Source organism: Capra hircus, chromosome 2 (assembly GCF_001704415.2).
Source record: "Capra hircus breed San Clemente chromosome 2, ASM170441v1, whole genome shotgun sequence".
Classification (NCBI taxonomy): Eukaryota; Metazoa; Chordata; class Mammalia; order Artiodactyla; family Bovidae; genus Capra; species Capra hircus.
This window is the reverse complement of record NC_030809.1, coordinates 87,795,133-87,819,080: the sequence shown is the minus strand read 5'-3', so window position 1 is coordinate 87,819,080 and position 23,948 is coordinate 87,795,133. Positions and strand designations below refer to the sequence as shown.

Sequence of the window (23,948 nt, the reverse complement as noted above, 5' to 3'; positions counted from 1 at the left end):
TAAAATAGCAACACTCAAAAGTGTAAATCAATTCTTTAGTTTACCTTTTGAGCAATCAATCTATTTGATTTGAAAACATCCTTTTAAAAGAACAGGGTCTTGAGACCTCCCTGAATGTCCAGGGGTTAAGACTCCGTGTTCCCAATAGGGAGCCCAGGTTCATCCCTGGTCAGGGAATGAGATCCTGCACATCGCAACTAAAGATCCCATGTGCTGCAATGAAGACATGGTGCAGCCAAATAAATGAATTAAAAACAAAACAAAACAGGGTCTTGGGGGAATATGTATCTCATATATTACATAACACCCCAGGAAGGTCTGGGACAGCAAGCACCTCATAAACAAACCCTTTAATATTTCTATACTAAGTAGACAAATAAAGATCACATGTAGTCAGTTGCAGTCAGTTCAGGTTGGGTTTGCAACATAATTAATAAGCTGTCAGCTTAGGAAAAAACATTGATTTTTAGAAGTCTTTGGATTCCAGAATTGTGGGTAAGAGACTGTGCGTCTTTATTAATATGTTTATTCCTGTCCCTAGAAACCTGAAGAGTCATTTATTCTCTGGAAAATATTCAGAGACCCTCTTCTTGAAAAACTGAACTAACCCTTGGAGAAAAGTTAAGGTTTTGGTGATGATGCCTGTATTCATTGTTTGGGGACGGTGGGGATACAGATGTAGTGCCACAAAAGACAAAGACCAAGATAAACAGAAAAAAAATTAAACCTGAAACCAAGATTACTTAGGAAACAGAAAAAAAAAAAACAAAACCAAACCTTTAAAAGAAAAACATTCTGAGAGTCAAGAAAATATTCCATGAAATAAGAACAATCAGAAAAATGAGCACTCTTAAAGAATAAAACTATTCTTACCTACATAAAGGAAATTTGGTGCAAAATCTGGAAAATCAAGTAGAGTAAATCTCCTGGAATATAAAACAATAATAAGAAGAAATAGAAATTCAAAACGCAATGAGATAAGAGACCAAACCAGGAGGTCCAACATCTTATGAAAAGGACAGAAAATGAAGGGGAGGAAATACTCAAAGCAGTAAGAGAAGATAGTTTGCCAAGTTGAAATGTGGACTTTCAGCTTGACAGAGGCCACTCACTACATGAAAAAAGTCCAAGTTCTGCGCACTGAGGAGTACAAAGAAGACGACCAGGGCCTGGCATGTGTCCTTGGAGAGCACAGTGTAGGGGGCAGACAGATCTGCCACATTTGGTGGGCTGTTCTTAATCCTATTTGAAGAGTCATCTGTGATTTATTTTGTGAATAAAGAGTGTTCTCTGTATCATCTGACCAAATGGTGTGTTGGTGGTAAGGTGCAGAGAGAGAGAGAAAGCAGCAGTCTTTTTCTACCAGAAAAGACAAAATGTTAGAATCAGATTATGCCAGCATGTATTAAGGCACTTTAAAAAAGAGCTTTGAGGGCCTTTATGAATGTAATAATACAGAGAAAAAACACAGGTTATTATTGCATGTTCTCATTCACTTGTATAGGCATGTAAGATGGTGGGATGATGGGTGATTCTTATTTTCTTTATAATTCCCTATATCTTGCAAAGTAAGTATGTATCTTTTCATTAAAAAAATAATTAAATTTCTTTTTTTTTCGGGAAGGGAAGATTTTTATATTTAAAATGCAAATACTCCTGGGAGGAGACCAGGTGAAAATCTAGGGATAGTAGCTTATGAAGGTCGGAGATAAAGGAGGAGCCCTTCCTAAGCACTGAGAAGGCCCATGGAGGGGGGAACTACCCAATGAGGAGGTTATAAAACCCCAAAGGTCAAGCTAAAGATAAGCTTCATTTACTTCCTGCTTCCCTCAAAACTCTTAGCAAATGTCCTGAGATACAGAATTTTTTTATGTTGACATCACACTGCCTGAGGACTGATGTTCTCCAAGATTCTCTACCAAGGGGCAGAGGAGAGCAGAACTAGAAACCAGAAAGACTCTGGCCAGGGCTCAGCTGAGAGAGTAAAGGGAAGGACCTGAGGGCTTACAGTGAGGTGAGTGGGGCTGGGCTCACATAGTCATTCAGTGAGTACAGAGATCTTTCTGGATTATTTAAAAATAGATACAAATTGCTTTACTGACTGTGCTAGTATCCTTGAAGAGGGTTTCTGCGACTACTGTCCGTCCTGCCATCATGAAGATACATTTATTCTCAATTGATCTGTGTTGAGTGCTATTTTGGGCACTTTAAAAAAGCAGGTTAATAGAAATGATTTGTATTTTTTCTAAGAGCTTGCAGATTATCAGTTCAGTTCAGTTCAGTCGCTCAGTCGTGTCTGACTCTTTGCGACCCCATGAATTACAGCACGCCAGGCCTCCCTGTCCATCACCAACTCCCGGAGTTCACTCAAACTCACGTCCATTGAGTCGGTGATGCCATCCAGCCATCTCATCCTCTGTCATCCCCTTTTCCTCCTGCCCCCAATCCCTCCCAGCATCACAGTCTTTTCCAATGAGTCAACTCTTTGCATGAGGTGGCCAAAGTACTGGAGTTTCAGCTTTAGCATCATTCCTTCCAAAGAACACCCAGGACTGATCTCCTTCAGAATGGACTGGTTGGTTCTTCTTGCAGTCCAAGGGACTCTCAAGAGTCTTCTCCAACACCACAGTTCAAAAGCATCAATTCTTCGGCGCTCAGCTTTCTTCACAGTCCAAGTCTCACATCCATACATGACCACAGGAAAAACCATAGCCTTGACTAGATGGACCTTTGTTGGCAAAGTAATGCCTCTGCTTTTGAATATGTTATCTAGGTTGGTCACAACTTTCTTTCCAAGGAGTAAGTGTCTTTTAATTTCATGGCTGCAATCACCATCTGCAGTGATTTTGGAGCCCCCCAAAATAAAGTCTGACACTGCTTCCACTGTTTCCTGAGTGATAACAATTTAAAAGCTTACTTTATGCAAACAGAAATTATAAAAGGTAGCTCCTCACAGTGATGCCCTGGAAGGCCATATGATGATCCAATTGGCTAAAAATCACACTTTAGTGAAGTTCAGGACTAATTTGGGCCTAAGAAGGGGAAAAAGCCTTGACTTTCAGGATAGCCCAGACTTTAATAATATTCAGTGCTAAATGCATCTGGATTAATTTGATAATCTATCTCAAATAGTAATGATGGAGAATTGCTATAGAATTTTCTGCCCAGGTTAAGATTAAAAACAAATGATTCAGAGTCTAAAAGTTACTTTACCCTGCAAAAGTACTATTGTAGAATTTTATTTTTTTTCAACACAAAGAGTAACAAAATCGGGGAAGGCAGAAAAGGAACAGAAAAGTCAATTTAAGAGATAATGTATTGCATTTAAAGAACCTGAATGCTATTACTTTTCATCACTTAACTTTTCAAAGAACACTTTCAGCTTCCTTATTTGCATGTTTCATTGTTTTCCAGCCTTTGCACTGTATGCTTAAAATGCAAATGGAATAATATAAGAATAATGAGAAGTAATACTTGAAAATGTTCTGAGAAAATGTTGAAAAAAGGATCTGGTTTCCATCCGATTGAAAGGAGGTAAGACTTGGGAGAACATGCAGGTTAGATATAATTTTATCTTAAGCTCTAACTAGAAGCACCATTGCTATCCTTCTTTCTCCTTTGCACTGTGGAAAATTAGTGATTATTTCTCTATTTTGACTCCCTTACTCTTTATTCATTTCTCCTTCACATTAGGTGCTTACCAATCAGTTAACCGCAGTCCAATGAACGTTTATTTGAGCCAGTCATTGTCACATTTGGAATACAGAAAGCAGGGCTTAGGGAAGCACTTGTCAGTCTCCTGCTGCAAAGCCTTAACATTTGGCTCTCCACTGAATGGGCTTAAAAATCAGACATCTTAGGTTCCAATCCCAGCTCTGCCATTTCCAAAACATGTTACTTACCTTCTTTGAGCCTCTGTCTCCTCATCTGTAAAATGGAATAATGACATCTGTGATGATTGAAACAATACAAAAAAAGTGCCCATAGAAATACCTAGGCTGCTGTTTCTGTCCTTTGGCTTGTGATCTAATACAGGTGTAAGGTGACCATCCGTCACAGTTGGCCTGATACTGATGGGTTTCCTGGGGCATAGTTTTTTCGGTTTTAAGATGGTGATGGTCCTGGGCAAATCCAGACAAACTGGTTATCCTAGAGACATAAGCACATTTTTCCATTAGTCAAAATCCCAAATGTAATGAACCAAATATGCTAGAAGAACAAAGTTATTAAGAGGTACAGGGCAAGGCATGGCAAGTTCTTTCACAAAAAAGAAAAAAAGAGGATTCCATCTAGAGGGAACTGAATGAGAAGCAAAGGCATAACGCCCTTCTGTGGAAGCCTTAGGCATTTTGGTGTGGGAAGCCTTAAAGGCATATGAGAGGATATAATGAGGTAAAGGTTCAAGCAAGTGTGGTGTGGCCAGACCTTGTGTGTTATGCTCAGGACTGTGGATCTGTTCACAGGTAATGGAAAGGTGGCTATCAAGGGAGATGACCATAGTTTAAATCTGTTTGACTCCACTTTTCTAACAAAGAGCTCATGTGGCCATTTCATAGAGATTGAAAATGAACAAATTATTTTTAAGCTCTTATTCTGTTATTGAGTAATCATGTAATTTTCCTTTTGTGTTAAAAATATTGAAGATGGCTCTCCTTTTGTGACAGTGGATGAAAGGTGCAAAGTCATTTTTGCTACCTTCCAGATCAAACTTGGGGGCATCTTTGACTCTCCTCTTTTCATTATCTGGGCTTCCCTGGTGGCTCAGAGGTTAAAGCATTTGCCTGCAATGCAGGAGACCTGGGTTTGATCCTTGGGTCAGGGAAGATCCCCTAGAGAAGGAAATGGCAACCCACACCAGTATTCTTGCCTGGAGAATCCCATGGACGGAGGAGCCTGGTGGGCTACAGTCCACGGGGTCGCAAAGAGTTGGACACGACTGAGCAACTTCACTTTCACTTTCTTTTCATTATCTTCCTTATCCAATCAATGACACAATATATTGGCTTTTGTCTTCACAGCCACATTTTCTTTCTCTCCATTTCCTGGCTCAGGTTTCTAGTCATGTTTCTCTAGATTCAAGAAATAATTGTATATGGTCCATTCTTACAGAATCTCTCCAGATGTAAATATTCATTCTGAATATTGTATCTAATTAATCTTATTAAACAGCATTTTGTCGTGTCATTTTCCTATTCAATAATCTATCAGGATTCCTATTAACACTTGGATCTAGGCCATTCTTGTCAACTTACCTTTAAAATTTTTCCATCAGTGGGCCCTTCCCTATAAATAATTTCTCAGAAACCATTTGTACTATTCAGATCTACCTTATTTGTCTTTTTGCTTTGGTTTTGTTTAAAAAATTTTTAATTGTGGTAAAATATACAACAAAATTTACCATCTTAAGCATTTCTAAGTGTTCAATTCAGTAATGTTAAATATATTCACATTGTGCAACCACATATCTCCAGAAACTATTCAACTCTTTTTGCCTTTAACACTAGGCCTTACTCTTACAAATCCAGCCCTTCCAACTGTTTCAAGCCACTCACCACACAATTTCTCTTCCTTTTCTCTTCCTATTTAAATCCAACCAAACTCCAAGAAGAGAATTCCTATGTAAAGTATAAAGTCTATGAAAGAGTAGGTGTTCAATAAATGGTTCAAATGCTACTACTGTAGCATTTTGTATTGTTCTCCATATATAGCTTGAATGTGGAGAATACTTTGTCATTCGCAGTTCTCAGGCACACCGGTCTCCTCATCGGATCCTCACCACAGCCCTGTAAGGCAGATGATGTAGATGCTCTTATGTAGCTTTTAGATGAAAACCTGAGGAAGACTGAGGTACTTGCCCAAGATGACGCAGTTAGTAAGTGACAGAGCTGGTAGCAGAATCCAAGTAGTCTGGCTCCTAACTGACCTCTTTCCACTATTTCTAGCTGCCTTGTTGCTTTGAAGGATATTTTGTCTCTCTAATAAGAAAGCTCTCTGAGAGAAGGAGCTATTAGAATTCTTTTCACCTTCCCTAGCATGAAGCTGAATCTTGGGCACAAGGGTTCTATTTCTTAGGTATTTGTGATTATATTTATAACTCCCTATACTATTGTCTATGGTTTAAGTATTTTATATCATTTTTTAAAAATATATTGAATGCACTTTCTTACATAACTGTGTGGAGAAGACTTCGAGTTCTCACTTAATTCACCCCAGTACATGGGAAAACTTGCCCCCACCCCACCCCCACACTTAGGAGAGGTCATGTGACAAGCTCTGGCCAACAGGTTGTCAGTGGTCCCAGTCTCTCCTGCCACAGCTATCATGGAGAGGGACATGTGTTGAGATGGTGGATCCTTAGGACTTAAGTATCAGGTATTGCTACCCTGTTTCTTGGAGAACAGGTACTCTGATGAGTGACCCAGGTCTGCTCTGGACTACGTATGAGGTAATCAACTTGTGTCATGTTAAAGCTAAAAGTTTTAGTTTAGATCTTTTTTAACCACAGCATAGTTTAGTTTATCCTGACAATGCAAAATGCAAATACTCAATGACAAGCATGTTAGCATCTTAAACTCTCAGAGTTGCCCTAAGAATATAAGGAATTGTTCTTAATTTACAGTTGGAACAAACAAAGGCCCAGAGAGGTTTAAAGAATGACCTTGAGCCACTCATCAAATCAGTCTCTTAACACAAGCTGCTGATCTTTTCCCATATACTTAAGGACTAGCATAAGAAGTGTAAATCAGGTGCAGAAAAATGCAGACTAATACTTCAACCTCTCTGCTTCTACAGTAACATCCTCCAGTTTTATTACTTCACCCTAACTCACAGCCATCTTGCCTTTTTTTTTTTGGTTTTCTCCTTAACTGTCATTGAAGCCTTTACTGGGGCAAGTTACGTTATTATCAGCTTGTTGTCAGAGTAATAACACCAGCCTGCACAAAGATCCAGTTGAAGGACTGGAATGGGTACAAAAGATAGTTCTGCTGGCCATGTGTGGACTTCTCAATGATGCATGCCCTATGCAAGGAAGAGATGGGGATTAAACTTGCTGTCTTTCCAAAGAGGAGCATGCCTCAGTGAGAGAGGACAGAGATTGCATAATCTCATAGTGAGTTTCAGTCCAGTGACAGTAATTATGGCTTTTCTGTTGCTTCTATTAAATCCTTTCCTAATCAAATCAATTTTTATTAGTAACTACAAACAAAGTCCAGTGACCTGAGTTTGAACATTCTTTGGCATTGCCTTTCTTTGGGATTGGAATAAAAACTGAACTTTTTCAGTCCTGTGGCCATTGCTGAGTTTTCCAAATTTTCCAAAGTGCAGCACTTTCACAGCATCATCTTTCAGGATTTGAAACAGCTCAACTGGAATTCCATCACCTCCACTTGCTTTGTAAGTAATGATGCTTCCTGAGGCCCACTTGACTTCACATTCCAGATGTCTGGCTCTAGGTGAGTGATCACACCATTGTGATTATCTGGGTCGTGAAGATCTTTTTTGTATAGTTCTTCTGTGTATTCTTGCCACCTCTCCTTAATATCTTCTGCTTCTGTTAGGTCTATACCATTTCTCTCCCTTTTTGAGCCCATCTTTGCATGAAATGTTCCCTTGGTATCTCTAATTTTCCTGAAGAGATCTCTAGTGTTTCCCGTTCTATTGTTTTCCTCTATTTCTTTGCACTGATCACTGAGGAAGTCTTTCTTATCTCTCCTTGGTATTCTTTGGAACTCTGCATTCAACGCAGAGTTTCCTTTTCTCCTTTGTTTTTCACTTCTCTTCCTTTTATAGCTATTTGTAAGGCCTCCTCAGACAGCCATTTTGCTTTTTGCATTTCTTTTTCTTGGTGATGGTCTTGCTCCCTGTCTCCTATACAATGTCATGAACCTCCGTCCATAGTTCCTCAGGCACTCTGTCTATCAGATCTAGTCCCATAAATATATTTCTCACTTCCACTGTATAATCATAAGGGATTTGATTTAGGTCATTTCTGACCTAAATGGTCTAATGGTTTTCCCTACTTTCTTCAATTTCAGTCTGAATTTGGCAATAAGGAGTTCATGATCTGAGCCACAGCCAGCTCCCGGTCTTGTTTTTGCTGACTGTATAGAGCTTCTCCATCTTTGGCTACAAAGAATATAATCAGTCTGTGTTTGGTATTGACCATCTGGTGATGTCCATGTGTAGAGTTTTCTTTTGTGTTGTTGGAAGAGGCTGTTTGCTATGACCAGTGTGTTCTCTTGGCAGAACTCTATTAGCCTTTGCCCTGCTTCATTCTGTACTCCAAGGCCAAATTTGCCTGTTACTCCAGGTGTTTCTTGACTTTCTACTTTTGCATTCCAGTATAATGAAAAGCATATGTTTTTTGGGTGTTAATTCTAAAAGGTCTTGTAGGTCTTCACAGAACCATTCAACTTCAGCTTCTTCAACATTCCTGGTCGGGGCATAGACTTGGATTACCGTGATATTGAATGGTTTGTCTTGGAAACAAACAGATGATTCTGTCATTTTTGAGACTGCATCCAAGTACTGCATTTCAGACTCTTTTGTTGACTATGATGGGTACTCCATTTCTTCTAAGGGATCCTTGCCCACAGTAGTAGATATAATGGTCATCTGAGTTAAATTCACCCATTCCAGTCCATTTTAGTTCACTGATTCCTAAAATGTCGACGTTCACCCTTGCCATTTCCAGTTTGATCACTTCCAGTCTGCCTTAATTCATGGACCTAACACTCCAGGTTCCTATGCAATATTGCTCTTTACAGCATCAGACCTTGCTTTCATCACCAGTCATATCCACAACTGGGTGTTGTTTTTGCTTTGACTCTGTCCCTTCATTCTTTCTGGAGTTATTTCTCCACTGATCTCCAGTAGCATATTGGGCACCTACTAACCTGGGGAGTTCATTTTTCAGTGTCCTATCTTTTTGCTTTTTCATACTGTTCATGGGGTTCTCAAGGCAGGAATACTGAAGTGGTTTGCCATTCCCTTCTCCAGTGGACTACGTTTTGTTAGAACTCTCCACCATGACCCATCTGTCTTGGGTGGCCCTCTACCTGACCTTCCTCTTGAGAAACCTATATGCAGGTCAGGAAGCAACAGTTAGAACTGGACATGGAACAACAGATTGGTTCCAAATTGGGAAAGGAGTACGGCAAGGTTGTATATTGTCACTCTGCTTATTTAACTTATATGCAGAGTACATCATGAGAGATGCTGGGATGGATGAAGCACAATCTGAAATCAAGATTTCTGGGAGAGATATCAGTAACCTCAGATATGCAGATGACACCAGGCTTATGGCAGAAAGTCAAGAAGAACTAAAGAGCCTCTTGATGAAAGTAAAAGAGGAGAGTATAAAGTTGGCTTAAAGCTCAACATTCAGAAAGCTAAGATCATGGCATCTGGTCCTGTCACTTCATGGCAAATATATGGAGAAACAGTGGAAACAATGAGAGACTTTATTTTTGGGGGCTCCAAAATCACTGCAGATGGTGACTGCAGCCATGAAATTAAAAGACGCTTACACCTTGGAAGAAAAGTTATGACCAACCTAGACAGCATATTCAAAAGCAGAGACATTACTTTGCCAACAAAGGTCCATCTAGTCAAGGCTATGATTTTCCAGTGGTCATATATGGATGTGAGAGTTAGCCTATAAAGAAAGCTAAGCGCCGAAAAATTGATGCTTTTGACTGTGGTGTTGGAGAAGACTCTTGAGAGTCCCTTGGACTGCAAGGAGATCCAACCAGTCCATCCTAAAGGAAATCAATCCTGAATATTCAATGGAAGGACTGATGTTGAACCTGAAACTCAGTACTTTGGCCACCTGATGCAAAGAGCTGACTCATTTGAAAAGACATTGATGCTGGGAAAGATTGAGGGCAGGAGGAGAAGGGGACGACAGAGGATGAGATGGTTGGATGGCATCACTGAATCAATGGGCATGAGTTTGAGTAAACTCTGAGAGTTGGTGATGGACAGGGAGGTCTGGTGTGCTGTAGTCCATGGGGTTGCAAACAGTCGGACACGACTGAGCGATTGAACTGAACCGAACCTGAGTTTAGGGTTTCTTTTTCATCTTCTTCCCAATTTTGGTTGAAATTTAGACTTCCGTGTAACCATATCTCCATAAATTTAAAAATACATATATAATATTTACTTTATTTATATATAAAGTACATGAAGTTTTCCATACATTTGTAAATATATATATCTAAAAATATACAAATATATATACTATAAAAATACATATAAGTATTTATCTAAAACTTTATGCCCTCACAGTATACATTGTGATTTTTAAAAATTTCTTTCTTCTTCTTTCTTTTTTTGAGTTGAGGCTGGTTTTTTGAGAAGCCAAGGCATGGTTATTGAAACATTGAGATTTGGAGCTAGACTAGTTTCTCTATACAAATTAGTGTGGCTTACTGGGAAGGTACTGATGTTTCTTCACAGCATTACAAAGTTGAACAGATTATTTAATTCGTATTTAACCTCACAATTTATAACTATTAGGAAAAAGCTTAGAGGGAGACAGAAAAGATGTTCCTTGGGGGAATTTTCATTGCTGAAATAAAAGATACCAATAGATTCACAAAAAGTTTCATAAAACAAATGGAAAAAAATGTTATACTGAAGATACAGATAATTTGGGAAGCTGCAGCCATCTGGTTATGGTCAAAATAGCTGCTTCTGATGTCCTTAGATGGTACAAATTACTGGCAGACCTCAGAAACCAAAACAGGAATCCATTTCGAGATCAAATTCCTTTTGCCTTTAAGACATGTTTACAGAGAAATCAAGATTAGAGGAACAGAGGAGGAACTCAGTGTGGAGAGGACATAACGCCAAAGAGTTACTTAATTTGGCCAGTGATGAACATAAGCTGGATTTGGGTGAGAAGGCAAGTGGATGTCCAGCTTCAGGTCATTCATTTCACTTTTTCATTTTATTGTAGCCATAAGCACCCTCAGCTTCTCACCCCTGAGCTGGTTGGTGATCTCATAACGGATGTTTTATCAGTGGCAACCAAGAGGCTCCTTCAAGTCAAAGAGTGGACATCAACCACAGAAGACACCAACAGGTTACTAGTAGACAGCTGTTTTTAAGCACAAAGTACTCACTTCTTTGGGGGCTCCACAAATAATGTGGGAGTAGCACTTTGCAGGGGTTGGGCAAGGAGGCTAAGAATTTCATCTGTTGAGAGTATTATTATGATTTGAGCATTACAATTAATATACTCTGAATTTATAATTCACAGGTCAGTGAAACCATAACATACTGGTCACATTACTGAGCTGCTTCAAGAAGCCTATGAAGGGGTGTCCCTGACCCATCCTCCCCTTCAGTCACTGCATAACTAACTACTCAACACCCTCAGCTCTGTTTCCAGTCCATTACTGCCTGTTTGTCTGAGCGTGGCACTTTCTTTCTCTTGTTTTCAAGCTTAGCTCTTCTTTCTTGCTCCTCGTATTCTATCTTCCTCCTATTCTGACTCCTCAATTTCTAGGACTGGCCTCTGCCCTGAACCCTATTCTGATGTCCTGTTCCAGCAATCTGTGAAGTCAGAAACTAGGAAATTAAATAACTTCCTCAAAATACTTGTTCTTCAACAGTGGGGAGGGGAGGGTGGAGAAGGGGGCATTGGTGCTTTTGTATGTGAACTAATAATTTGCATACTTCAAAAGATAATTTATACATGCTGTTTAAGCAGATTAAAAAAAATCATCTTAAAATGTTTTTTGGAAACCACTTAAAAATACTTCAGAGTAATTGCATGGAATACTGAAGAAAACAGCATTCACCTTACACTACTTTTATGCACATTGCTTTCCAGTTGGTCCTCACGGTGTCCAAAAAACCTGAAAATTCTTTTTATGCTTTCGATTGAGATGGGAATTGATGCACAGTTTGTTTAAAGAAAGTTAAGTGACCTTACTCAGGCAATTACGATATGGCATACCAGAAATTCACTTGTGAGTTTCCTGGGGGCCACTTCAAAGAGATAGGTATTCATTCTCAAGATAGGCTGAGATGGAGGCATCATTAGAAACTGTTGGCCTGTGAATCTGAAAAGCTACTTTGCATATGTCAAGGCTCCCTGGACAGAGAAAACCAACAGGTGTTTCAAAATGAGTCTTAAGTGAAAAGTCTCAAGGGCAGATGTTCTGATTTACAGATGTTAATTTGCAGTCAAGCTACTCCTTGTAGCTTTGCTGTTAAATAAATAACAATAGGAACACAGCTGTTGGTGGTTAATGCCTCCACTGAGTGACACCTGGGAGGTCAGTCAAACCCAAAATGATTATAACAGATTTGGAGCTGATTTTTGCCTGAAAAACTATGTCTGTATTAGTTAGGGTAGACTGACTGCCAGAAGAACAGACTCCAAAATATATTATGGATAAAACACAATGAAGTGTATTTCTTGCTCACAGGATGATACTGGGCAAGTGAACATGGCAGAAGGTCTCTTTCATGAAGTCACTTAAGGGCTGAGGTGTAGGGAGTCTGCGCCATCTTTACCATTTGGCTCTAGGTGCACAGCTGGTAGGGAAAGGGGCAGAGAGGAGTAAGCATGGAAGACTCTTGCAGGCCTGGAGGTGGCACCCATCACTTCTGCCCATCCTCCCCTGGCTAAATGGTCACCTCTAACTGCAGAGAAGAATGGTGAACACAGGCTATCTGTGCTTCCAGGAAGAAGTATAAAATACAGATTTTAATGAGCAGCTGGCAATTTCTGCCACAGTGTTCATTTATCTATCAATGGCTGTTGTGACCTATGGAAACAGATAGGTTTTATTCAAGGGATAAATTTTTTCAGAAAGAAATAAAAGGGAGCCTCTTTTACAAAACATTCCTATAACTATGACTTCATCCAAGAAGAAATATTTGTTTCAGTATTCAAGCTTACAAAATTTCAGTACTCCATGCTGCCCTAAGCTGTCTGCTTTGCCCCTATATCAAATAGGAAGAGCTTTCTGCCTTTATTCTCCAAGACAGTCATTTAATATCCTCAGGCTAATACTCAGTTATTTTGCTTTTTTTTCAAACAAAGAGTTTAACAAAGCTTTACTTGATTCAATATATTATCACTGCAAACATTTATTTGAATATTTGTGTGTGCGTGTTTGTATATTTTCTCTCACCGAGACAAGGGTCTATACCCAGAGAATGACCAAACTATGAATCCAAGTCAGTTATATTAAAGCTACACCCTTTAAGATCCATGCATTACTAAGATGAGCAAGATCTCCTTCTTTAGAATTTTCTGACATTTGAAAATGAATAAACACACCCTGATTAGGTAGGCAGTAGGAGTAAGAGGCCTAAAATGACTTAATGACCTTGTTCATTATTGGCCTTAAATTGTATTTAATCTAAGGGTGGGCCCTTACTCTTATACAACTGGCAAAACCAGTTATATTTCATACAGAATGACTTTGTTCATCTAAAATCAGAGGTGAAGTCTTTGTCTAGGCTAATTAGGTGGGTAAAAGAGCAAAGCAAACAAAGCTGCTGTGGAGCAACTTGATTATGTAGGTTTATGAAGAACAGTGAACGCTTTTGATAACTGAAACATGCAGATAATCCTTAAATCTCATTCTATCCATTGGTTTTAATTACTTCCTCCATGGGTTTGGTACCGGGTGTGTCAGATCAATTGTGTGCTTTTCCTTCTTCCCCAGCCCTTAGCCCCTACGCATCTGTTCTTCCCAAGGAGGGTCTAACAAATGCTAGGAAGAAAGAGTTGAGAGGCTGGGTAATCCCTAAACTGTGTTAAGAGGCTCTGGTTAACTCAAGGCTGACAGTAAGTGATTTTCTCTTATCTTTGGGTTTATGGCACAAGCCAGGGTAGAGAAATGGGGTTTGGGTTCTGAAACCCAACAGACCTTGGCGCAAATCTCATTGCCACCACTTACCAGTTATGTGATTTCAAGCAATATTTTAACTTCTTTGAGCCCTGGCTTCCCCACCTATAAAAGGAGATTGAAACTGTCCCTTTCTCATAGAGCTGTGGTAAGAATTAAATATCATGTGTGTCATATTCCTGGTCAGGTGCCTGGCAGGCAGCAAGAACTTAATCAATGTAGCTATAATTATTATCCATGAAAAATTTGGGTATCCTTTTCTTTCTTTCATGTTCCACACCCTTCTATTTTCCTGATAAGAACCAAAGGGGCAGATACTATTGAAGTTCTTTAACTCAGTGCTGTTTCAGCAGTTAAGGCAACAGCCCCTATGCCCTCTGTGACCTTAGGGAGGAAACAGCTTAGTAGTTCAGAGCAGCTCTTTCTTCTCAGCTCTATTTTGTTCTTGATAGAGCTGTTCTATTCACACACCTTGCAATCTGTGAAGTTAAAATTAACCTATTTGCCAACCTGCATCTCACTGAGAAACTGAAAAATTACACCTTCTCTACGCACTAGACAGTGTTTTCTAGTGCATCTTTGATGAAGAATATGTTAAAGGAAGAGGTGACTGAAAGGGAAAAGACTGAGTTCTATCTGTGCTAGTTTACTCCCTTGGAAGAGTCCTCTGCAAATGTCAAAAGCTGGATTGAGAGAACAGGATGTGACATGGAAGCCGCTCAGTTGCGTCTCCACACACGTTTTTGAAATGGGGAATCAAAGTGTGCCAGTGTAACTGCCAGATTTGGGCATATGGAACAATCTAAGGAATCTGACTCTTTCCAGTAACAAGTTTAGAACTTCCTTTTAAAAGAGAGAGGAAGAAAAACACTCACTGCACTCATAACCAATGGTTATCTTCAGTCATCAGTTCCAAGGAGTCCACTTTTCCAGTTTGTATCTGAGCTGACATTTCCCTGACTTCAGGAAGAAGTAGTTCAGTTGACCTGGATGTTGCTATTTTTTGATCTTACGTGCCCCAGATTAACCTGGTTGTCTTCGAACGCCTTGTTATTTCAGAGCCACGGGTAGGTGGCCAAAGATGAATTGTTTGCCTTGACCTTGTCCTGGAGGACAGCTGGGTGTTATCATTTGTTTCCAAGGCAGCCTGGACCACAGAGCCAGACTGCACAGATGTATACTCTTCCTTTTTATTTCTTATCTCCTTTAGTGGGCCATTGTGAGATGTTTCTCAGCCCTCTCAGGATTTATCTCCCCTTCCTCCCCCACCTCTCCCCAGTAATTCTTAGAGACTCTGAAGTTCCAGGTTTTAGAGACTAGGTCAGTGGGGATGTGGCCCAGACTGAGAGGTCTTCATGGTCTAGGCCTAAGAATTTCTAAGCCATCAAAAAGCTACTTGAGATCAGACTTTTAGTTATACGGTAAGAGGAGAGTAAGAGTTGGAAATAGTTCCCTTCTGCCTGGCACAGTGAATTTAAAATCAGAGTAGGTAAGTATTAATGTGTTGGACAGACGGCGGTATTAGGCATAACTCTCTGCCCTGAAATATCCTAATAATATTTATAATTTTACCGTTAGAAATTCATTCATTTGGATCTGGATATGCTGTAGTTTCCAGAAGTTTCTGTCTGCATGTATCTGAGAAATCAATTTTAAAAAGTGCTACTACATATTTTAATCCTCAAAATAATCTTGTGAGGTAAGTACTATTATTATTCTCCTTTTTTAGCTGAGAAACCTAAGAGACAGAGGTACTAGTAGCCATGTGCCCAGATCCCACAGCTAGGAAGTGGTGCAGCAAGAATTTGAACCCAGCCTGTCTAGCTGCAGGGCGCCAGCTCTTAGCCCTATCCCTGGTGTCCTATACTAGTAGCATTAATTCTTATTCAGTTAGCTCTAGCACCTAATTACTACTGCAGAAAGTCCAGCCTCCACCAAAGTCTCCTCTGCCCCCACCCTCAACTATTCCCAGAGACCGTCTGGAGGATGTGGACCAGTGGATACTGGTAGAACATATAGTATCTTCCAAGTCCTTATCTCTTGTTTGGGTGTCCCTGTGACATTATCTTGTTGCTGTCTCTATATTTCAAGTTTAACCCAAAAGGCCATGTTCTTTACAGTCCCCAGTGACTTGAAACCACATGGTGTTCCATATTGATTGAGTGGGGATTTTTTGCCAACGTGAGCCACTGGATCTTTAAGCAGCACTGTGCTGTGCCAGTTGCAGAGGACATCTGGCACCTGGGAGTGTGTGCCAAGATGCCTTTGCTCAGGAATGCCTCTTCCCCTTTTCCTTATCTTCACAGTTAACACAGGAATTAACACCTGAGTATCGTTCCCAGGCTCTACCTGCCAGGTCCTCCCTGGGAACTGAACCAGCAGCCCTCCCTCTGGCCAAAGTGGACTGATCCCAGGGCTGATTTAAACTGAGGTAATAAGTACTTTTCTGGGGGGTCAGAGAGAGCTTGAGGGCAGCCTCTTTCTAGAGGTAAGTCTGTTAGATGTGAAACTTAGCAACTGTCATTTGAAAAAAGAAAATCATTCTGCAGGGGAAGAAGATGAAGTGGACAGGCAGGGACAGGAAACAGAAAAAGCACACTGCATTTGAGTACCTAATTCCAATAATTTCAGAGGTTCAGCAGCATCTCTGAACCTAGCTCTTCCTATGTCTCTTTTACTGACTGTCATGAGCCAGCAAAGTCCCATATTTGCTCAAGATGATTTGTGCTTTTCTCACTTGCAACAAAAAGAAATCTGAAAGTCCAGCAGGTGAGAGTTTCTGGTTTAAGAACCTTTATGTCCATTTGTATCCCTCTCTCTTGTACTTTTGACAGGCGAGTTGACAAACAGAGAATTTTCCAACAAAACACTTTCCTATTTTCTACCCTACTCCCCACCCCCTCAACCCGCTGCCTCCCCCTTACTCATATCATAATTAGCTTCTTAAACCTAAGGCTGATGATTTGAAGCTTTCACTTATAGATGCAAATACACCTGGGAAAAGAAACACCTTAAACCAATATCAGCTAAAAACCATTATCTCTAGAAAGAACACTTGACAGTCAGCTAGGAGTAAGACTTCTGGGAAATGAAAACTGTTGGAGAGCTGTAGAAATCTGATGTATCAGGGAAATGGAAGACAGAATTTGTCAGGGACAAGTCTTACTTACTGAATATCTTCCTTACTTTAGCAGGAACATTTGTAACCTTGTTGTACTTTTCCTATTGAGAATGTGATTAAATTAAAACAAAACATATATTCTGTGCTGTACTTGATGCAGCCCAGGGGACTGATATTTTATTATGTATGCTCTAAGTTTGGGCCTTCTAATATAATATTTAGATATTCCAAGTAGGATGCAAATTGGTAATATTCTTTTTGAACTAGAACCTCCAGAACTTTAAAAGAATCAGATTACAATACTGTAAATCCACCTTTCTCATCATGATTTAAACATTCATTGAACTGGGGAAATGGGTGGGGTTAGGAACAGCTATTACCATAGGATTTTCCCTATGGTTGACCAAAGCCAAATTAAGCATGTTGACCAAAGCCAAATCTATGTTTCACCATCCTTTTGTTTCCCTTTGCCCACCTTTCAAGGCAAAGCTGATTCATTTCGAATTCATTGCTAATGTCTAATCCCCCAGCAGTTTTAAAGGTCTTGACCTGGGTTAGCAGGACCTGGGGAGTCAGGGGCTATTGGATGGGTGGGATTGGCTCACTGACTGCTAAAAGCAGGGCCAAGGTAGGGAGCTCCAAAAGCTGTCCAGATGAGGATCTGAAGATATGCAGGGACTGACAGATATGGAAATCAGTTACATGGCCATGGGCTGCAAGATGCAAACCAGTGAGAACCAGGAGGTTGAGAAGGAAGTTCTGGAAGGCGGAGCTGAAGGAAATGCCTGAAGCCTCATTGTATCATTGAGACATTCCTTCCCATCTCCCCCTGCCCATGCCTCTCCTTGAGGATGTAGGGGTTTGATCTAGACCCACAAGATCTCCAGTAATTAAATGAAATAGAAACCTCCTTTATCAGAAACACTGTGATTCCAGATGGTATTTTTGGCTGAATATTTGTCAAGCCTGTTTGTCCCCTGATAGACAGCATGGTTGTGTTTGAGAAGCCTTCTTAAGTCCATGGGTCTATTATGAGCCTAACAGAAATCATTACAATCAAAGAGCTAGAAAGTTTGAAAAGCAATACTTTTACATATTTCAAGGAATGTATATTTTTGTGGCAAGTTCTTGATGTGCTTCCATGCAAATAATTTATGATTAAAATTCTCCCACCCTTCAGTCTGACGAATCGGTGTTGAAATTAAACTGATGAATCCCTTGAGAACAGCACTGGTAGAGAATTGTAGAAATATGGATTTTGGGGCTGGCACAAAACTAATTTCTCTGTTCCCTGCCTGAATAGGAAAGGGCATGGAATGAGGAAATCTTTAGGGAGACCTCTAGTTAGAAAATCATTTATATTTCTTCTCATCCTTCTTGATTCTTCCTTTTCTTCCTCCTTCATTTGACCTGAACTCAGATGTTAAAATTTCAGAAGCCATGAATCAATGAATACTTCTTAGAATAATGTGATATATAAACAAATGAAAGTGTTTTAAACTTACATGACATCTGATGAAAGTGCATGACATATACATTGTTTTTGTATAATTGATTAGAATAAAGGTATGGTCACAATTTGAGGAAAGTAAGTGAGCTGATTCTATGCACTGGCTAAGTTCTCTCTGTTACTGGTACAGAACCAAGCCTGTACTTGCTCTGCCAGCTCATCTCATTACTGACATTTTCAGTCCCCGCTTTCCAAGCATGCTTTTGAAGTTTCGTGTTTTGACTGTACTTTACAAAACTGTGGTCACAAATGACTAGGAGATTTAGAGGGAGTTTAGGGGGAGGGAGTGAAGAGAGGTAGCCCAGAGAGTGGCTTGCTGCTGTGATCATCCTGGGGGTGAGGGTAGGTAGTTGATATAGAATCAGTGCCAATGATCCTGGTTGGGCCATTTTTCTTCACCTCATAGATTTGTGCAGATAAACTCTGGTTAAAATGATGATCATGTGAATCACTAAGAAAAATACTTGCCTATTCTCCTGATCTATGACCTCCCTGAGGCTCCTCCAACTGCTTTCCCCACAGCAGAGAAACACTCTTCCCCATTCCCTGTGTGCCCCCTCCCCACAACGCTGGGAGCAGAGAGGCACCTCTGAGCACCTCCCAGATACACCTCCAAACTGTGCAGGATGAATCAATCTGGGGATACCTGCCTTTGTGGGTGCTTTTCTGGTTGTCTTTGACACACTGTCTCCTAATTCAATTATCTCTTTGTTCCTTTATTTTGAGGGGGTCACGGTTAGGGGATTTGGCTGCAATAGTGTCTTCACTCTAGGATTTGGATGTTCTGGCATTTTGCTTTCTGTGTTCTGTGGATGTTCAGCTTGATGTGAAGAGGTGCTATAAAAAGTGTTCAGGGTATGAGCATCCAGGGTGGATTCTGTAGCTCACAGGTCCTTTCCATCTTCTGCCCAGTCATTCTCAGTGCGTTGGTATTTGGCTCCTGTGCTGGTTAGCTCAGGGCCATAAGGGCTGCCACTGTCCTAGGAACATGACCGTATTCCAAGGCCTAAAGGAGAGGTGGGGGTAGCAGCAGATTGGAGAGGTGGCTTAAGCTAACTCTGTCTCTGTCTTGCTCTACAGTGTGCTATATTAGACAGATAAGATTTATAAGCAGATATAGATATTTAGATATATTAAAGACTGCATAAGATATTTACTCATATCTCATTGGCCAGAACCATGTCTAATGGCACCTATAATACAAGAATCTGGGAAAGCTAGTATCTGGCAAAAATGAATGAGATTTCTAGGAATGGCTTCACTAATCATGATTCAAACAATGGAGGCTGAACACTTCACTGTTCTGCACAAAAACAATGGTTCTGTTGGTAAGGAAGAAGGGGTAAACTGCTGTTGAGGGGCAACCAATAACCCCACTAACAGAATCATGGTTTTGTTTTCTCTTCCACACTATCACAGGAGTGTGACTCATTTGTGCTGGGAGGCTGTCTTCCCAGTTTGAGAGAATGAATCAGGAGTGTAAGTGATTTAAGCCAATCATGGTGGCCCAGTTCCCCTTACCAGTGATTGGGTTAGGTATGGAAATATGGCTGAGAAGGCGATGGCACCCCACTCCAGTACTCTCGCCTGGAAAATCCCAAGGACGGAGGAGCCTAGTGGGGTTGCAGCCCATGGGGTCGCAAAGAGTCGGATAGACTGAGCGACTTCCCTTTCACTTTTCACTTTCATGCGTTGGAGAAGGAAATGGCAACCCACTCCAATGCTCTTGCCTGGAGAATCCCAGGGACAGGGGAGCCTGGTGGGCTGCCATCTATGGGGTTGCACAGAGTCGGACACTGACTGAAGCGACTTAGCAGCAGCAGCAGCAGCAGGGAAATATGGTGCTATCTTGGCCAGTGAGATGGGAGGGGAAATGGGCAGGAGGCTTCTGGGACTGATTTGCCTTTCTGACTGGCATATATGATTTTGATGGCCTGTGCTGCTGTAGCCCTAAAGGGAACCACACAACACACTGAATAAAGCAAAAATAGAGACGTTCACAGGGCCTGATGACACCACTGACCAGCTGAATTAACCATCCCTGGAGACAGCCAATGAAGAACTTCTTATTATATGGCATAATAACTCTTACTGGTTGAGCCATTCTAAGCCATTTCCCCTGTTTCTTTCAGTCTAAAGCATCTCAATATAAGAGGCAGAGGTCATTAATTAGGTCAGCTTCCCAGAATATGTAACCCAAAATATTATTCCTTGGCTATGCTCTCCAACTTAAAGTATCACACGATCAAACAAATATGGGAAAATTTAAAACTATGTATGGTCATAGAAGTTAATGATCATATTAGCATATCAAAGATTTAGAGCAAAATCTTTGCCTCTGTTTATAACCGTACAGCTCCCTTTTAAGAGAAGTAAATAAATAACTTGTAGCTAAGAGAAAATGCTTTTAAATAGAAAATACATTTAATGCATTAATCCCTCCACCAATAATAAATCTGTAAAAACACCTGCTCTTCTCTGCCTCTTGAACTTGAATCTATCCAGGGCACTAGGAAATTACTAGCAGGACTCTTGTGCTTCACAAGTAGCTTGAGAATGGTCTATTTACACAGACCAGCTGCCCTGACTCACAATCATCAAAGTGTTGTCCTGTCAGCCAATAAGCATTGTTTATTGATTGCCAGCCATAACCCCCTAAATCTCTGAAATCTGAAGAAATAAAAGTAAAAGACATGGTCAATGTATTAATTCCAAGAGCTGCTAAAACAAATTACTAAAAACTGTGTGGCTTAAAACAATAGAAATTTATTCTCTCATAGTGCTGGAGGTAAGAAGTCTCAAATCAAGGTGTCAACAGGGCCGTACTCCCTCCAAAGGCTGTAGAGAAGAATTTGATTTTGGCTGTTCTAGCTTCTGTGTTTTCTGGAAATCCCTGGCATTCTTTGGCTTGTGGAGAAGGAAATGGCACCCCACTCCAGTGTTCTTGCCTGGAGAATCCCAGGGATGGCGGAGCCTGGTGGGCTGCCGTCTGTGGGGTCGCACAGAGTCGGACACGACTGAGCGACTTAGCAGCAGCAGCAGCCAGCGTTCTTGCCTGGAGAATCCCAGGGATGGTGGAGCCTGGTGGGCTGCCGTCCATGGGGTCGCACAGAGTCTGACACGACTGAAGCGACTCAACAGCAGCAGCATAACTCTGCCTGCCTTTTCTTGGCTGTCTTCCCTCTGCGTATCTGTGTTTCTGTCCTTATAAGGACTCTAGCCCTTAGAATAGGGCCCACCCTAAGCCCAAATTTCATCCTAACCAATTATATCTAGAAAACCTCATTTTAAAATAAAGTCACATTCTGAGGTTCTGGATGGACATAAATTTTAGAGGGGGCATTATTTAACCCTACATAGTCTGTGGTTGAGAAGCACTTACTCTGATTGGGTTTTCCCTAAATTTTTTTTTATTGGGGAAGCTTGTTACTATGGGAGTCACGTGGCTCAGAGAGAAGAAAGCATTTAAGTCATCTGCTGGATCAGGGAAAAGGTGTGGATGATGTGGAACTTGAATGGAGCCTTAATGGAATTTAGCTTGATGCAAGGGACAAGGTAAACTATTCTGGATCATGGAGATGAAAAAAATTCATGAGCAAGGACTATGAATCAATAGCTCTATTGTGAACAGGTGAATTATTCGACCTCATATTCACTGAGACTGTGATTCTTGAGGACGTATGTTTTCAGGCAAGAGTACTGTTCCCAAGGCCTAGCCTCTTCTACATAGCTGGGAAGGATGGTTGTTTGGAAAGAAGGTAAGTGTGTCTATGTGTGTGTGCGTGTGTATGCACGTGTGTATGCATTCAACAGATGGGGCACTGGGGAATTTAACTTTATGCAATGAATACAGCTTGTCTGTCTCCTTGCAAGGAAGAAGGTGAGGATAATAGCAAGAGGGCATTATATGCTTTATAATCATAAAGCCTTAAGATAGAAGATGGGTGATACTCATTTAATATCTGAGAAGGATAAAAGAAGCACATGAAAAGATGCTCAATATCACTAATTATTAGAGAAATGCAAATCAAAAGAACAACGAGGTATCACCTCACACCAGTCAGAATGGCCATCATCAAAAAGTCTACAAAGAATAAATGCTTGTAAGGGTGCGCAGAAAAGGGGATTCTCCTACACTGTTGCTGGGAATGTAAATTGGTACAGCCACTATGGAGAGTAGTATGGAGGTGCCTTAAAAAACTAAAAATAGGGGCAACCCTGGTGGCTCAGTGGTAAAGAATCTGCCTGCCAATGCAGGAGACATGGGTTCGATCCATGATGTGGGAAGATCCCACACGCTGTGGAGCAACGAAGCTCATGCACCACAGCTATTGTGCCTATGCTCCAGAGCATAAGAGCCACAACTACTCAGTCTTGTGCTATGATTACTGAAGTCCAGGCACCCTAGAGCCCATGCTCTGCAACAAGAGAAGCCCTACAATGAGAAGACTGCGCACAAAAACTAAAGAAAGACCTGCATGGGAATGAAGACCCAGCACAGTTATAAATAAATAATATTATTGAAAGAAAACTAAAAATAGAGCCACAGGAATGGGAAAGGTCAGTTTTCATTCCAATCAAAAGAAAGGCAATGCCAAAGAACGCTCTAACTGCTACACAATAACACTCATCTCACATGCAAGTAAAGTAATAATCAATTCTCCAAGCCAGGCTTCAATAGCATGTGAACCGTGAACTTCCATATGTTCAAGCTGGATTTAGATGAGGCAGAGGAACCAGAGACCAAACTGCCAACATCTGTTGGATCATCGAAAAAGCAAGAGAGTCCCAGAAAAACATCTATTTCTGCTTTATTGACTATGCCAAAGCCTTTGACTGTGTAGATCACAATAAACTGGAAAATTCTGAAAGAGAAGGGAATACCAGACCACCTGACCTGACTCTTGAGAAATCTGTATGCAGGTCGGGAAACAACAGTTAGACCTGGACATGAAACAATAGACTGATTCCAGATTGGGAAAGGAGTATGTCAAGGCTGTTTATTATCACCCTGCTTATTTAACTTCTATGCAGGGTACATCATGAGACATTCTGGGTTGGATGAAGCACAAGCTGGGATCAAGATTGCTGGGAGAAATATCAATAACCTCAGATATGCAGATGATACCACCCTTAAGGCAGAAAGAGAAGAAATAAAGAGCCTCTTGATGAAAGTGAAAGAGGAGAGTGAAAAAGTTGGCTTAAAACTCAGCATTCAGAAAACTAAGATCATGGCATTCGGTCCCATCACTTCATGGAAAATAGATGGGAAAACAGTGGGAACAGTGTCAGACTTTATTTTGGGAGGGCTCCAAAATCACTGCAGATGGTGATTACAGCCATGAAATTAAAAGACACTTGCTTCTTGGAAGGAAAGTTATGACCAACCTAGACAGCATATTCAAAAGCAGAGACATTACTTTGCCAACAAAGGTCTGTC

At 40.7% G+C, this 23,948-nt stretch overlaps 1 pseudogene; it reads right to left on the bottom strand.

Moving 5' to 3' along the window:
* The window catches only part of LOC102171744, a 138,514-nt pseudogene that overhangs the window by 36,628 nt on the left and 77,938 nt on the right, over positions 1–23,948 (bottom strand).